Genomic DNA, 15,182 nt, shown 5'->3' on the forward strand with positions numbered 1-15,182 from the left:
GCCCGCCATTGTTGGCTCCCTTCCCGCTCGATATTTGGGAAGAGGACCAGGGCCTCTATAAATAGGACCAGCCACCCACAGAGCCAAAAGGAGGCTGAAGGCCGGGGAAAAAGAGCTGGCCAGAGAGTTGGAAAGATAGAGAAGATCAGGTAGAGAGAGAGAGAGAGGGGTGACTGAGATCCTCCGAGCAGTTCATCGCCCCAGCCAAGAGCAGACCCTCGCGAGGCTGTTCTTCCTTGTATTGTTCATCATCATCAGCCCAAGAGGCAATCCACCACACCACACACAGTAGGGTATTACACCACAACGGTGGCCCAAACCAGTATAAACCCTGTGTCTCTTGTGTTGTTCTTTCCTTAGTTTAGATCCTAGTAAGGCGGAGGAGTGCAGGTAGGTAGGAGGCGAAATCTCCGCGCGCACCCCAGTGTTCGAACCTCAAGGGTCTGCCGGAACCCGAAATCCGACACATGCATGTGTCCATGGGCGTGGTGCGCCCCACTGCCAGCCCCTCCACGTACAGTCATCTTCCGATGACTCTCGTTTGTTGACCACATTGACCACACTGTGTCGAGTGCACCAAGGCCGATGGATGACAGCGAGGCCCTAGACTATAACGGCCTGGAGATGGGGAAGACGCGGCAGTGGGGTAGCAGTTGAAGAGGAGTTGGAAACTTGACTGGTTCGGGTGCACTGCAGCACTGCCACCCATGGGAGACAGGAGCAAGATCCGAGGTTGAAGAAGTAGCACGGTTGTTGAATTAATATCCAACGGTTCAGTAGCTGGAATCATTTGTTGATTAAGTTGACAAAGCCCTGCATACGCGTTAGCTTAGTAGGACCACAAGTCAGCCACCAAATTTTCCGCGTCCCTCATATGCAAATGGTGGGGAGGGCAAGTCCCCTTAATTCTAATTTTGCATTCATTCATTGTTAACTTTTTCTGCGAATAAACATTGTTAAGTATTTAAATATCCATCAATAAAGTCATTCTTTATTAGAGTTGAAGTGTTATGCAATACACATTTTCCACAATCATTCATGTATGTAGATGTGATGGGCCTTCCATACAAACTAATAGGTAGTGTGCGGCGGCACGCGGCGCCTCATTGGCTTGTTTGAGATTGAAACAATGTGGGCTAGTTTGAGAGTTTCCGGTTTTATATTTTTGAGTATCCAATGCACATTTCATGTGTTTGTGTTTTCTACATGAAGAGTGTGTTAATTAATTATTTTATAGAATCTATACATGCAGCAAACATGGATAACAGAAAATTAAGACAACACACAATAGAGAAGAAAAAGGTCCATGTGTAGTTAGGAAATCATGAGATAGCTACTTGAAGCAAACACACATAAGGGGAGGGAGAGATGGGGAAAAAGAACACAACACCAAGGAAAGCCAGTGGCAAGTGTAGGGTTTAGAACATTGAGACCGAATGAGAGCTGAAATACTCATGTTGACTGCCTTTGCTAATATATGTCGTGTATTTGACCCAGGTTTAATTTTGTTTGTGTTCGGTACTGACACATGTTCAAGGAAGTAATGGAGGTATTTAAAATGCTACTAAATAAATTGCCCTGAGAGTTCGGGCGCATTGCATTGAAGAGGCAGTTTTATGCATTGTGAACTCGGGGAATTTTTACATTTATGTGAACTTGGACCCCAATGATTCAAAAGGCTCCTCTACCAAAACAGGAACTGATTTTTCCTTGCAATCATATGGTTACAATACAGAGAGTGCAAATGCCAATGCTAACAACGTTGCCCTGCCTGTTCAAAAAGAGAGAATTCAAATTTCAATACAAACAACATGATCCAGCCTATTCATAAAGGCCATCTACTTAAATTAAGTTTGAGATTATGTGACACATCAAATATATACACAGATTAAGGTGTCCAAACTAATGGCGTACATGTCAATCTCTTTAAGTTTTGTGTAATTCAGAGAAAACAACGTAACAATCCAACAATGCAAGTATGCCTTTGGAAAATCTATTCATGCCACACTGTAAATGCGAGTATGCATATAAGTACAAAAGACAAAAAATATTAGAAACACTTCAAAAAATTACGGAGGTAGAATAAATTTGTCTAACTAAATTGACATCATAGTATTCTCTTGTATTTATAGACACTGGACTATATCTAGGGATGGAACCACCACAATGCATGTTGTGATCAAAGTTTTTAGAAGGCATTGTGGGATGATCTTGTCTCCTTTTATGCTCCTGCCACAAACTTCTATATAAATGAATACATTGCAGTAGGATGCAACTTAAAAAAGGAAATGAGCAGATAAATAATTTGGATATGGCGGACAGAGGCAAAAATCTGATGGGAGGCCAGCATCCCAACTGTCTCCTTTCCCATACAAAATTTGGACATGAATAATTGAGCTTTGTCCTCAAATTAGGCACACTAGATGATACCCCGCTTGTTGTTGCAGGGATGTTTTGCAATATTCTAATATTTAACATGGATATTTGGAAATGATATGAGAACCAAAACTGAAAATACATATGATTTATTATGATTGGATGATTGTATAGTTGTAAAAAGAATTATTAAGTATAAATATCACAACAGAATGAAATTCTCATGAATATTTGCCTGCTGAGGTTACTTTTTCTTATGCGTATAGTTGCATGTGGAGGTGGGCATTTTCCATGCATATCAAATGCTTAGGCGGCATGCTTGCATGTTAAGGGAAATAAGTTAGTGGGGACTAGCTATTTAGATATAGAAGATAAAGATTAAACATAATGAAATTCTCATGAATGTTTGCATGTTGAGGTGACTTTTTTCTTATGCATATAGTTGCATGTTGAGGTGGACATTTTCCCATGCCTATCAAATGCTTAGGTGGCATTCTTGCATGTTAAGGGAGCTATGTTAGTGAGGGTTGGCAGTTTAGATTAGAAGATATCCACATTAACAATTAATGGTTGGGCACCTTAAATTAGGAGGCTGACGCAAAAAAATAGAGTATACTGACATGCAGATAAATAACTCTGAAAGATTAAAATACAAAGCCAATGCTATCATTAACTCGGATTTGTGTTCACATGAATAATAAGAATTATAGAAAGATACATGTTTGACCAGATATTACAAATCGATGTTATGTGTAAATCAATGCACACAGGTTAATGTTTAAATATTAAAGGCACTTCATGTGAAAGGCTGATCTGGGAAACTCTAAATATATATTAGTACAGATTTTCTTTCTTACTTTTATGAAGAAAAAATCCACTGCGATTTCTATGTGAACTCACAAACATATATTTTGCTTCGCGTAGGAGTGTTTGTTTGCTAGCTATCAGCCTTTATGCTAGATTGTACATGGTATAACAAAAATGTATGGAATGGAACTCTTTGAGCTCCAGCCTTATGTAGACTTGGAATGATGTAGAAAGAACATTTTTTTCAAAACAAATACATAGACTTACAACAACGATGCCTCATCTTGGTAAAAAAAAACAACAACAACAACAACAGAGCATAATGAACCCAACATGATAGGATAAAATTCCATCATGCAATGCAACGTGTGAGCTCAGTGTCAGTGTCTCTTGTCGTCCTATGTTAGTGTCACCTGCCGACAAGGACATGAAAAGTAATGATTACCTAACCCTTGTAATTAGCTAGAACTAAATAATACATGCTTACATGTGTCCTTACTAACAGAGCTTCATATTGATCTAGGATGGTATATCTCAGTTAAATATTATGTCCATCTATACAATTTGCTGGAACATTTTTTTGCCTTCAACGATAAAATCTAGATGGAAACGGTATAGAATATAGATAAACAAAGTTTCTGACTTTTTGTCTTAGTAAGGTTGACAGGAAAACACAACTAAGTGAATCTCGGAAAGATACTTTTTGTTCAATTTTTTGCATGCCCATAAACTGATACTTCTTTGTGCATTTTTTTATTTTCATTTTTTTCTTTTTTGTCGCCAACCAAGTTTAGTTTTATGGTTTTATTTTCTTCACTTACATGTACAACACAATCCAAAAAGTAAAAAGAAGAAAAAAAATCCCAACCTAAAAGATCCTAACGAAGCAGTAACCCATAAAACAATCCAACCCACTAAAGGCTCAGCCGAACAAACAAATGATGTCACCTTAGATGTGACATAATTATTTCACATCTAGAGAGCCCTAGGCAAACCGATTCATAGAACTAGTGTGTATAATGCTAATGCTAATGATTGTATACATACATGCTATTAACTCAATGGAATAGGGTTTCTAAAAGAACTCCATGGAGTAGTGGCCATGAGTGAAAGGATGAATTAGAGATCTTCATTGAGTGTCTTTGTTGGACGGTGTCAGTGAAAGTACAATACGAGTATAATATAGCAGTACATGAGTTCCATACACCCTTTCTCTCAAGGGAGGGATTTCGTACAATCTTGAGCAAAAAATGGTTTGATATCAAAGAAAGAAAGTCAATCATCCATCCAATAATTTCCAAGGGGAAATACCAGAAATACCACTTCTTTCAAGGGGTGAACGTGCAAGATTCCCCATGAATGGAAGCACTTGCTTCCGGAACCTACCTCGTTCCTTCTGCGCCGCATGACCCCTCACTGATACATGGAACCTTGGGTGGGGGCGCCGTCACACGACCACCGTGTATATAGGGGACTGCCCTTGTCTCAACCTGCAAACCTACAGACCCGCTCCACCGCTTCATTAAAAACTCCACCCATTTACCAATTCAATCGAGGTTCCTACCCCACAACGACTATGATGAGGTAATAGCGGCCATGTGCGGCGGAGTGATCCTCGCGGACCTTAAGACGCCCATGGTGCCTGGGAGGGTGATCCAGACAACACTGTGGCCCAAGAAGAGGAAGCCCCGATGGGGGTGGCACTTCACGGGGCTCGACGGATTTGGGGTCGGGCTTGGGGTGGAGGATGATTATGTGGATGTCGAGGAGTTCCAAGGTCGACATTAGGGACTCTGACTTGGATCTCAGGCGTGGCAGGGTGGCTAAGGAGGATATTGGCGCCAGGTCGTCGAGATCAATCCATTGATCACCGTCAAGGGGTCCCTCTCCAAAGGTATTGGCCCCATGTCACTGAAACTGGTTTTAATCCAAGTATTAGGAATATTTTTTCGTCCTTGTCTTGTAGAAGATACCGTAGTATCACATTTTCTCATTTTTAGGTAGGACAAAAATGTTTGAAACCGCCTATGGTTCATTTTTTTGATGGGGTTAAAATTTTGCTTATGTTGTTAAAGCTTTCAATATATTCTTAGATCATAGCCCAAGGCGGAGCTGGAACCCGAGCTCCTGCCTGCATCTGGGGCGTGACATCCATGGACACATGTGTAGCATATTAGTGAACCACAATAGGCCCATTGCCTAGTGTGAACCTGGCTCCTCCCTTGACTATAGGTAGCACCATGCCAGATAAGCCTACCCGCAAGAGAAGTTTGTTATTTTCACCTGGTTTACACTCTTACATTTCCTGGTTTCATGCGGTTTAGGCATGTATGTTTTTCGATTTTAGGCGATTTGCACTCATTTTATTTCTCAAAGTAGAAGGGTGACACAAATTTACGTGTTGATCCATAGCGTTATTTATGCATCAACCAACCCAGAAAGACCACCACAAAGTTAATTTTTGCCATTGTTAGTTAGGATATAAGGTTGTAAACAACATAATATGTTGAAAGCTCTTGGATATTATTAATTTTTTCCATGTATGGTTTACACAATGTTTATGCTACTTGACTATAAAATACTCAGGTGTATATTTTGTACCCAAAACTGTGTTTTGGCTAACAGTTGTTGCTCCATTCATGCATCGGCCGTCACATCCTATCAAAAGAAACAAAATAACTCTCAAATTATTTCTTCTCGGTGTCAAGTAAGATGCACAAAGTCGCGAATCAACGTTTCCATGTTAATTCACATTTTTAAAATCTCTATATACATGTCTAGATCATGAATACATTATAAAATTTTTAATGTTCATCTGGATTCATAAACTAACTGCATAATAATGCTAATGATTGCACATCTATACTTCTATACTACTCTATAGTGTACCAATTTTGAATTTGGTCCCCTCTCTCTCCTCCTAGCATCTCAAGCCAAACATGGACCGTTGATTCAGCTTGCTGTGTTCAAGATCTGCCGTCAGATCTTTACCAAACCGAATCCAAGGGCTGAGATCTTCGGGATTCGCAGCCACCCCCGCGCGCGCTTTGGTTTTGAGCGCTTTGGATGCGCGCGCTCTGTTATTCTGGAAGCACCTAGAGCGTCCCCACCTAAATAAAATACCGACAAAAAAAATCCCGCGCCATTTCCTCTCTCTCATCGAAGCAGACTCTGTTTCGTGGTTTCACCGTCCCCTCGCCGTCGCCCTGTACTCGCGCCACCGCATCCTTCCTGTTCCTGGCATCTCCTCTAGAGACAGATCTGCCCTACGCCCCCGGCCGCGGCAAGCCCTCCTCCCTTTCAACCCCAATCGCTCAAACTCGGGCCGCTGCAGGAGCTTTTCCTTCATGCGTTCACCACCCCTTGCTACTGTTCCACGTGGTCGCCGCCACCGCTTCCTGGCAACTCCGGCCGTATGCGCATCAGGCCAATCCGCCCCGGATGCCATCGCTGCTGCAAGTGCTAGCAGCCGGATGACATACCAGTGCAGCCCGACGGCCGTGAACAAAGCATCCTCAACCTCACGCACTGACAGCTTAGATGTTGAAGAGGTAAGATACAATTTGAGAAAGTATAGAAGTGGTGCTAATTTCTTTGATGATCTTTATACATTCTAATTATATGTGTATCAGATGCCATAAATCCGAAGCCAGATTTTGTATTTCAGTATAGAAATCAAGAAATTATATCACAGCATACTCTGACCACCACATGTTTGTGTTTATGTCCACAAAGTTTTTTTTTCCGTTTCATTTCTCATACTTCCATAGAAGTGTTACAGCCATTTAAAACCCCATCTCCACTGTTGTATGTTACATTTGAAATGATCTTTTATAGAGAACACTGCTATATGTTACACTGTACCATGTCAAAATCTGTACTGACAAAACATCAATACTGCTATTGTTGGATTATTTATGAATATCAATTAATATGCCAAAAAATAGTTTGCTACAAGAAGTTTTATGTGACTTAAGCTTCGCGTGCGTATACTGCTGCATGCTCTACCTATGCTTATGCTAATGTCGTCTACTATGTTGCTCAGCGCCTTTGCAGAGTCAAGTGTGGACAATTATCTAGGAAGCAAGTGAATGGAAGTTCAAGTAACCATACAGCAGGATCCATTGGAATGCCATTACAGGCCCCTTTTCAAGATATTACAAATGTGGTTGACTCACATAGTTTATCAAAAGGGAAACAAGGTACGTCCGTAATATTTCTGGTCACCAGAATATTGAAACAAGATTAGAACTTCTTAGATGTTATATAAATAAATAAAACCTATGCCTTGTGTATTAAAAGAGTGCTCACGGTTTTTCTGAAATGTTCTATTTATTTCAGCACAAAAAATTCTTGGTTCAGTGGGTCATCCAATTACTGGGACAAAACGATCAATCAATCTATCTGGCATATCCATACAGTCAAATACTCCTTCAACTGGACACGTAAGTCTACCAAAAAATGCATCCGAGCGTAAGCATTATCGTGATCGGGAAAGATACTTGGAGATGACTCCAGAACAGCGCGCTGCCTACCTGGAAAGGAACCGTTAGTACAAACGGAGAAGGAAAAATCCTGCTGCAGTTAGTGATAATGCACAATCTGGGAGTCAAACTTGTACTTGTACCAATGGAAGCATGCGCACAACTATTCTCACCAGTTCAATTACAGAAGGTACATATTAATGCAATAATATTCTGTCTTACTTTTTTAGTATTAACAAAAATTCCTAAATGTCCTAATTATTACATGAATTGTCACTTAATCATGTTATGTTTATCTCCAAAACGGGCATGTATATGTATATAAGGAAAAACATGCTTATCATTCAGATTGTGATAGGCATTTCTGATGAGTAAAATATTAACATCCACTTCCTGCTCTACTATTATTTGTTAATACATATTACTGTATAATTATTTTTTTGGCGGAACTCATACCAATAATTTGATGAGCTTAAACTTTCTGCATCTTACAATATCCTTCGATTTGGCATAATCAGTCTGGTTGCTAAAAGTCAGACCGCGATCAGTCCATCCGACATATCTACATTATGTAATTAATTGACAGGTACTGGTCAACATAAGCGTGTATCAGCTTTCCTGGACAAGGGCAGTGGACATAAGAGAAGGAGAATGTCTAATGGGGCAGGTCGTAGTAATACTGGAAAGGGAACACATGAAGATGGTGTAGCCAATGAGCAGGAAGACCATGACAGCACCATCTATGTTCCAGATGGTTCTTTTCCTGTCCTAGAAGGTAATACAATTGTCACGGTGTACCATAGCAATTTCTAATGCATCGATCAATCATCGACTTTACTTCTCCTAAAATATTATTTTACTGATTGACAAATTGATGTATAGATGAAACTGGGCAATCTGAATATATGACTGAAGATGATGAGGGTTACATATTCGCTGGACACGGTAAGCATTAATGTGTGTTCTTAGTATAAATAATTATTACTACCATTGCGACACAGTTTTCTCACTATTAAAAAGAATGAACAGGAACGGATTGCGTATTATCATATCGAGACCAAAACCATGCAAATTGTGAAATGCAAGATGATCCCTTTGATTGTATATATCGGAATGTACCAAGTGGCCATCATGTTTTGGAGCCAGTGCCTAACTGCACAAATTGCAATGCAAAACGGTTCCAGTATGAGAATCCAACATTTTGTTGCATGGGTGGCAAGGTCAAGATAGTAACTCCATATGTTCCTGATGAAATGCGCCGACTATACACAAGTCAAGATCCTGACGCTAAGTACTTTCAGGACAATATTCGGTACTTCAATTCTCACTTTTCTTTTACCTCTCTTGGTGTTATCTTGGACCAGAGATATTGCAATAAAAAGTCTGGTGTTTACAATTTCCGTGCACAAGGTCAAATTTATCATCGAATTGATCAATTGGTTCCAGTAGAAGATGGCCCTAAGCATTTACAACTATACTTTTATGACACTGAATCAGATTTGCAACACAGATTTCGTTATTCTCCTAATCTTGATAGAGTTCTCATTGGAAAATTGGCGAGCATACTTTCATCTAATCCTTACGCCCAGACATTTCGAAGCCTTGGTTCAGTGTCAAACCTTGATGAGTATCGAATTGAGCTCAACACAGACATTTCTGTAGATCAACGAGTATATAATGCACCATTTTTCCCAAACGGGGAAGTTGGGTGGAACTTGAAAATACCAAAAGTGAGATCAAATGTCATTGTTAATAAGATCAATCAAGAAGATGACTATAACAAAGAAGGTAAATTGTGCCGCACAATCAACTTTCACTTATATTATATTTTAAAAATTATTTATCTAAATTAAAATGTTCTCCATTATAGGGATGGAGTATAACTCTGGTTCATTTGTTTCACCAAGGGAATACTATTGTTTCAAACTGCAAGTGCGACCGAATGAATTTAATGTTTTGCTTTCTGGCAAACGACTAACTCAACAGTACATTGTTGATATGTACATTAAGATTGAGTCAATAAGATTGGCATTCTACCTAAAACCAGCAAACCAAAATCTTATACGAGCAGATTTATATCAAGGGCTGGTTGATAGTGTTGTTGCGGGTGAGACACGTGCGTGCATGATTGGGAAGCGTATAGTGCTCCCACCCTCTTTCATAGGGGGCCCACGGGACATGAGGCGATGATATCTAAACGCCATGGCTTTGGTCCAACGGTTTGGAAAACAAGATCTATTTCTTACAATGACATGCAATCCAAGTTGGGAGGAGATAACAAAAGAGCTCGCACCAGGACAATTAGCACAAGAAGACCGGCCAGATTTGGTAGCACGAGTATTCAAGGCAAAATTGGAGGATCTTAAGAATCTTATATTTAAAAAGAATTTTTTTGGTGAAGTTGCCGCTCATGTGCGTGTTATTGAATTTCAAAAGAGGGGGCTACCCATTGCACATTTCTTAATAATCCTAAAGTCGGATTATAAGATAAATAACCCAGATCAGTATGATCAAATTATATCAGCTGAAATTCCTGACAAAAACAAGTACCCAGTGTTACATGATTTAGTTATTAAACACATGATGCATGGGCCCTGTGGCGTTCTCAATAGTAAAAATTCCTGCATGCAAAATGGGGAATGTAAATACCATTATCCCCGAGCATTCTCAGATGCTACATTGCAAGGGAAAGACTCATATCCAATTTATAGACGCAGGGATGATGGCCGTAAAGTGCGCATTAGGGATCTGTTTTGGATAATAGATGGGTTGTGCCATATAATCCATACCTACTTATGAGATATAATTGCCATATAAACATCGAAGTTTGCTCCAGCATCAATGCTGTTAAGTATTTATTTAAGTACATTTACAAGGGTCATGACCGTGCCTCTTTTATTGTAGAAGCCGCAGAAGGTCGAGTTATTGATGAAATTCGCGAGTATAGAGATGCCCGCTTTATATCACCTCCAGAAGCAATATGAAGAATTTACTCTTTCGACCTGAGTGAGATGTCTCCTCCCGTTCTACAGTTACAAGTCCATTTGCCAAATATGCATTTGGTCCGTTATAAAGACTATGACAATTTGGAAAATGTGATTAGTATAGAATCATCTTCCAGGACAATGCTTACTGAGTATTTTAGAATGATCTCTATCGATCCTTATGCTAGAAATTTCCTATATAAGGAATTCCCTGAATTTTATACATGGCAGAGGAACCACAACACATGGAGATGACGTACCAAGAGAATTCAAATAGGTCGACTTGTGGCTGCTCACCCTGCAGAAGGTGAACGCTATTACTTGAGAATATTGCTAAACCATGTGAGGGGGGCTACATCTTTTGATGATTTACGTACTGTTGATACTGTCGATTGTTGGATTATTTATGAATATCAATTAATATGCCAAAAAATAGTTTGCTACAAGAAGTTTTATGTGACTTAAGCTTCGCGTGCGTATACTGCTGCATGCTCTACCTATGCTTATGCTAATGTCGTCTACTATGTTGCTCAGCGCCTTGGCAGAGTCAAGTGTGGACAATTATCTAGGAAGCAAGTGAATGGAAGTTCAAGTAACCATACAGCAGGATCCATTGGAATGCCATTACAGGCCCCTTTTCAAGATATTACAAATGTGGTTGACTCACATAGTTTATCAAAAGGTAAACAAGGTACGTCCTTAATATTTCTGGTCACCAGAATATTGAAACCAGATTAGAACTTCTTAGATGTTATATAAATAAATAAAACCTATGCCTTGTGTATTGAAAGAGTGCTCACGGTTTTTCTGAAATGTTCTATTTATTTCAGCACAAAAAATTCTTGGTTCAGTGGATCATCCAATTACTGGGACAAAACGATCAATCAATCTATCTGGCATATCCATACAGTCAAATACTCCTTCAACTGGACACGTAAGTCTACCAAAAAATGCTTCCGAGCGTAAGCATTATCGTGATCGGGAAAGATACTTGGAGATGACTCCAGAACAGCGCGCTGCCTACCTGGAAAGGAACCGTTAGTACAAACGGAGAAGGAAAAATCCTGCTGCAGTTAGTGATAATGCACAATCTGGGAGTCAAACTTGTACTTGTACCAATGGAAGCATGCGCACAACTATTCTCAACAGTTCAATTACAGAAGGTACATATTAATGCAATAATATTCTATCTTACTTTTTTAGTATTAACAAAAATTCCTTCATGTCCTAATTATTACATGAATTGTCACTTAATCATGTTATGTTTATCTCCAAAACGGGCATGTATATGTATATAAGGAAAAACATGCTTATCATTCAGATTGTGATAGGCATTTCTGATGAGTAAAATATTAACATCCACTTCCTGCTCTACTATTATTTGTTAATACATATTACTGTATAATTATTTTTTTGGCGGAACTCATACCAATAATTTGATGAGCTTAAACTTTCTGCATCTTACAATATCCTTCGATTTGGCATAATCAGTCTGGTTGCTAAAAGTTAGACCGCGATCAGTCCATCCGACATATCTACATTATGTAATTAATTGACAGGTACTGGTCAACATAAGCGCGTATCAGCTTTCCTGGACAAGGGCAGTGGACATAAGAGAAGGAGAATGTCTAATGGGGCAGGTCATAGTAATACTGGAAAGGGAACACATGAAGATGGTGTAGCCAATGAGCAGGAAGACCATGACAGCACCATCTATGTTCCAGATGGTTCTTTTCCTGCCCTAGAAGGTAATACAATTGTCACGGTGTACCATAGCTATTTCTAATGCATCGATCAATCATCGACTTTACTTCTCCTAAAATATTATTTTACTGATTGACAAATTGATGTATAGATGAAACTGGGCAATCTGAATATATGACTGAAGATGATGAGGGTTACATATTCGTTGGACACGGTAAGCATTAATGTGTGTTCTTAGTATAAATAATTATTACTACCATTGCGACACAGTTTTCTCACTATTAAAAAGAATGAACAGGAACGGATTGCGTATTATCATATCGAGACCAAAACCATGCAAATTGTGAAATGCAAGATGATCCCTTTGATTGTATATATCGGAATGTACCAAGTGGCCATCATGTTTTGGAGCCAGTGCCTAACTGCACAAATTGCAATGCAAAACGGTTCCAGTATGAGAATCCAACATTTTGTTGCATGGGTGGCAAGGTCAAGATAGTAACTCCATATGTTCCTGATGAAATGCGCCGACTATACACAAGTCAAGATCCTGACGCTAAGTACTTTCAGGACAATATTCGGTACTTCAATTCTCACTTTTCTTTTACCTCTCTTGGTGTTATCTTGGACCAGAGATATTGCAATAAAAAGTCTGGTGTTTACAATTTCCGTGCACAAGGTCAAATTTATCATCGAATTGATCAATTGGTTCCAGTAGAAGATGGCCCTAAGCATTTACAACTATACTTTTATGACACTGAATCAGATTTGCAACACAGATTTCGTTATTCTCCTAATCTTGATAGAGTTCTCATTGGAAAATTGGCGAGCATACTTTCATCTAATCCTTACACCCAGACATTTTGAAGCCTTGGTTCAGTGTCAAACCTTGATGAGTATCGAACTGAGCTCAACGCAGACATTTCTTTAGATCAACGAGTATATAATGCACCAACTACATCACAAGTAGCAGCAATCTGGGTAGAAGGAAATAATCCTCAGGGTCACTTCGATAGGAGTATAATGGTATATGGTAAATCAAATGATCCACAATACGCAAAAGTGTACCATGGCTGTTATGACCCACTTTCATATCCCACTATTTTTCCCAAACGGGGAAGTTGGGTGGAACTTGAAAATACCAAAAGTGAGATCAAATGTCATTGTTAATAAGATCAATCAAGAAGATGACTATAACAAAGAAGGTAAATTGTGCCGCATAATCAACTGTCATTTATATTATATTTTAAAAATTATTTATCTAAATTAAAATGTTTTCCATTATAGGGATGGAGTATAACTCTGGTTCATTTGTTTCACCAAGGGAATACTATTGTTTCAAACTGCAAGTGCGACCGAATGAATTTAATGTTTTGCTTTTTGGCAAATGACTAACTCAACAGTACATTGTTCATATGTACATTAAGATTGAGTCAATAAGATTGGCATTCTACCTAAAACCAGCAAACTAAAATCTTATACGAGCAGATTTATATCAAGGGCTGGTTGATAGTGTTGTTGCGGGTGAGACACGTGCGTGCATGATTGGGAAGCGTATAGTGCTCCCACTGTAACGTCCTCGATGCGGCTATATCTCCCACGTGTCGAAGCACGACTTAGAGGCATAACCGCATTGAAAGCAATGTCGCAAGTGAGGTAATCTTCACACAACTCAAGTAATACAATAGGGGAAAAAGATACATAGTTGGCTTACAATCGCCACTTCACACAATTACATGAATAAAGCATTACATCATCCAGATACAATCAAGGTTTGACTACGGAACCAAAATAAAAGAAGAACCCCAAATGCGACACGGTCCGCGATCAACCCCAACTGGGCTCCACTACTGAACAACTAGAACGAAAACAACACAAAGGACAATATCTTCATCGAGCTCCTCCTTGAGCTTGGTTGCGTCATCTGCACGGTTCAACGGCACCTGCAAGCTGGTTTTGGAAGTATCTGTGAGCCACGGGGACTCAGCAATCTCACACCCTCGCGATCAAGACTATTTAAGCTTATGGGTAAGGTAAAAGGTATGAGATGGAGCTGCAGCAAGCGACTAGCATATATGGTGGCTAACATACGCAAATGAGAGCGAGAAGAGAAGGCAAAGCACGATCGAGAAACTATGATCAAGAAGTGATCCTAGAACAACCTACGTCAAGCATAACTCCAACAACCGTGTTCACTTCCCAGACTCCACCGGAAAGAGACCATCACGGTTACACACGCGGTTGATGTATTTTAATTAAGGTCAACTTCAGGTTTTCTACAACCGGACATCAACAAATTCCCATCTGCTCATAACCGCGGGCACGGCTTTCGAAAGTTCAAATCCCTGCAGGGGTGTCCCAACTTAGCCCATGACAAGCTCTCACGGTCAACGAAGGATATTCCTTCTAGCGGGAAGACCCGATCAGACTCGGAATCCCGGTTACAAGACATTTCGACAAGGTAAAACTAAACCAACAACACCGCCCGAATGTGCCGACAAATCCCGATAGGAGCTGCACATATCTCTTTCTCAGGGCACACCGGATTGTCTAAACTTCCGGTAGGCCACCCCAGAGTTGCCCTTGGTGGCCACCGGCGGTTGACAAGTTGGACCAACACTTAGAGGAGCACTGGCCCAGGGGTTTAAAATAATGATGACCCTTCGGCGCGCGACCCCCAAGGAAAAAGAAAAGGCTAGGTGGCGAATGGTAAAACCAATGTTGGGCATTGCTGGAAGAGTTTTACTCAAGGCGAACTGTCAAGGGGTTCCCATTATTACCCAACCGCGTAAGGAACGCAAAATCCGGGAACATAACACCGATATGA

At 40.0% G+C, this 15,182-nt stretch overlaps 1 pseudogene; it reads left to right on the forward strand.

Moving 5' to 3' along the window:
• Positions 1 to 585: 585 nt before the first annotated feature.
• The window catches only part of LOC125519155, a 37,861-nt pseudogene continuing 23,264 nt past the window's right edge, over positions 586 to 15,182 (forward strand).

The sequence above is a fragment of the Triticum urartu genome, chromosome 7 (genome assembly GCF_003073215.2).
Source record: "Triticum urartu cultivar G1812 chromosome 7, Tu2.1, whole genome shotgun sequence".
Classification (NCBI taxonomy): domain Eukaryota; kingdom Viridiplantae; phylum Streptophyta; class Magnoliopsida; order Poales; family Poaceae; genus Triticum; species Triticum urartu.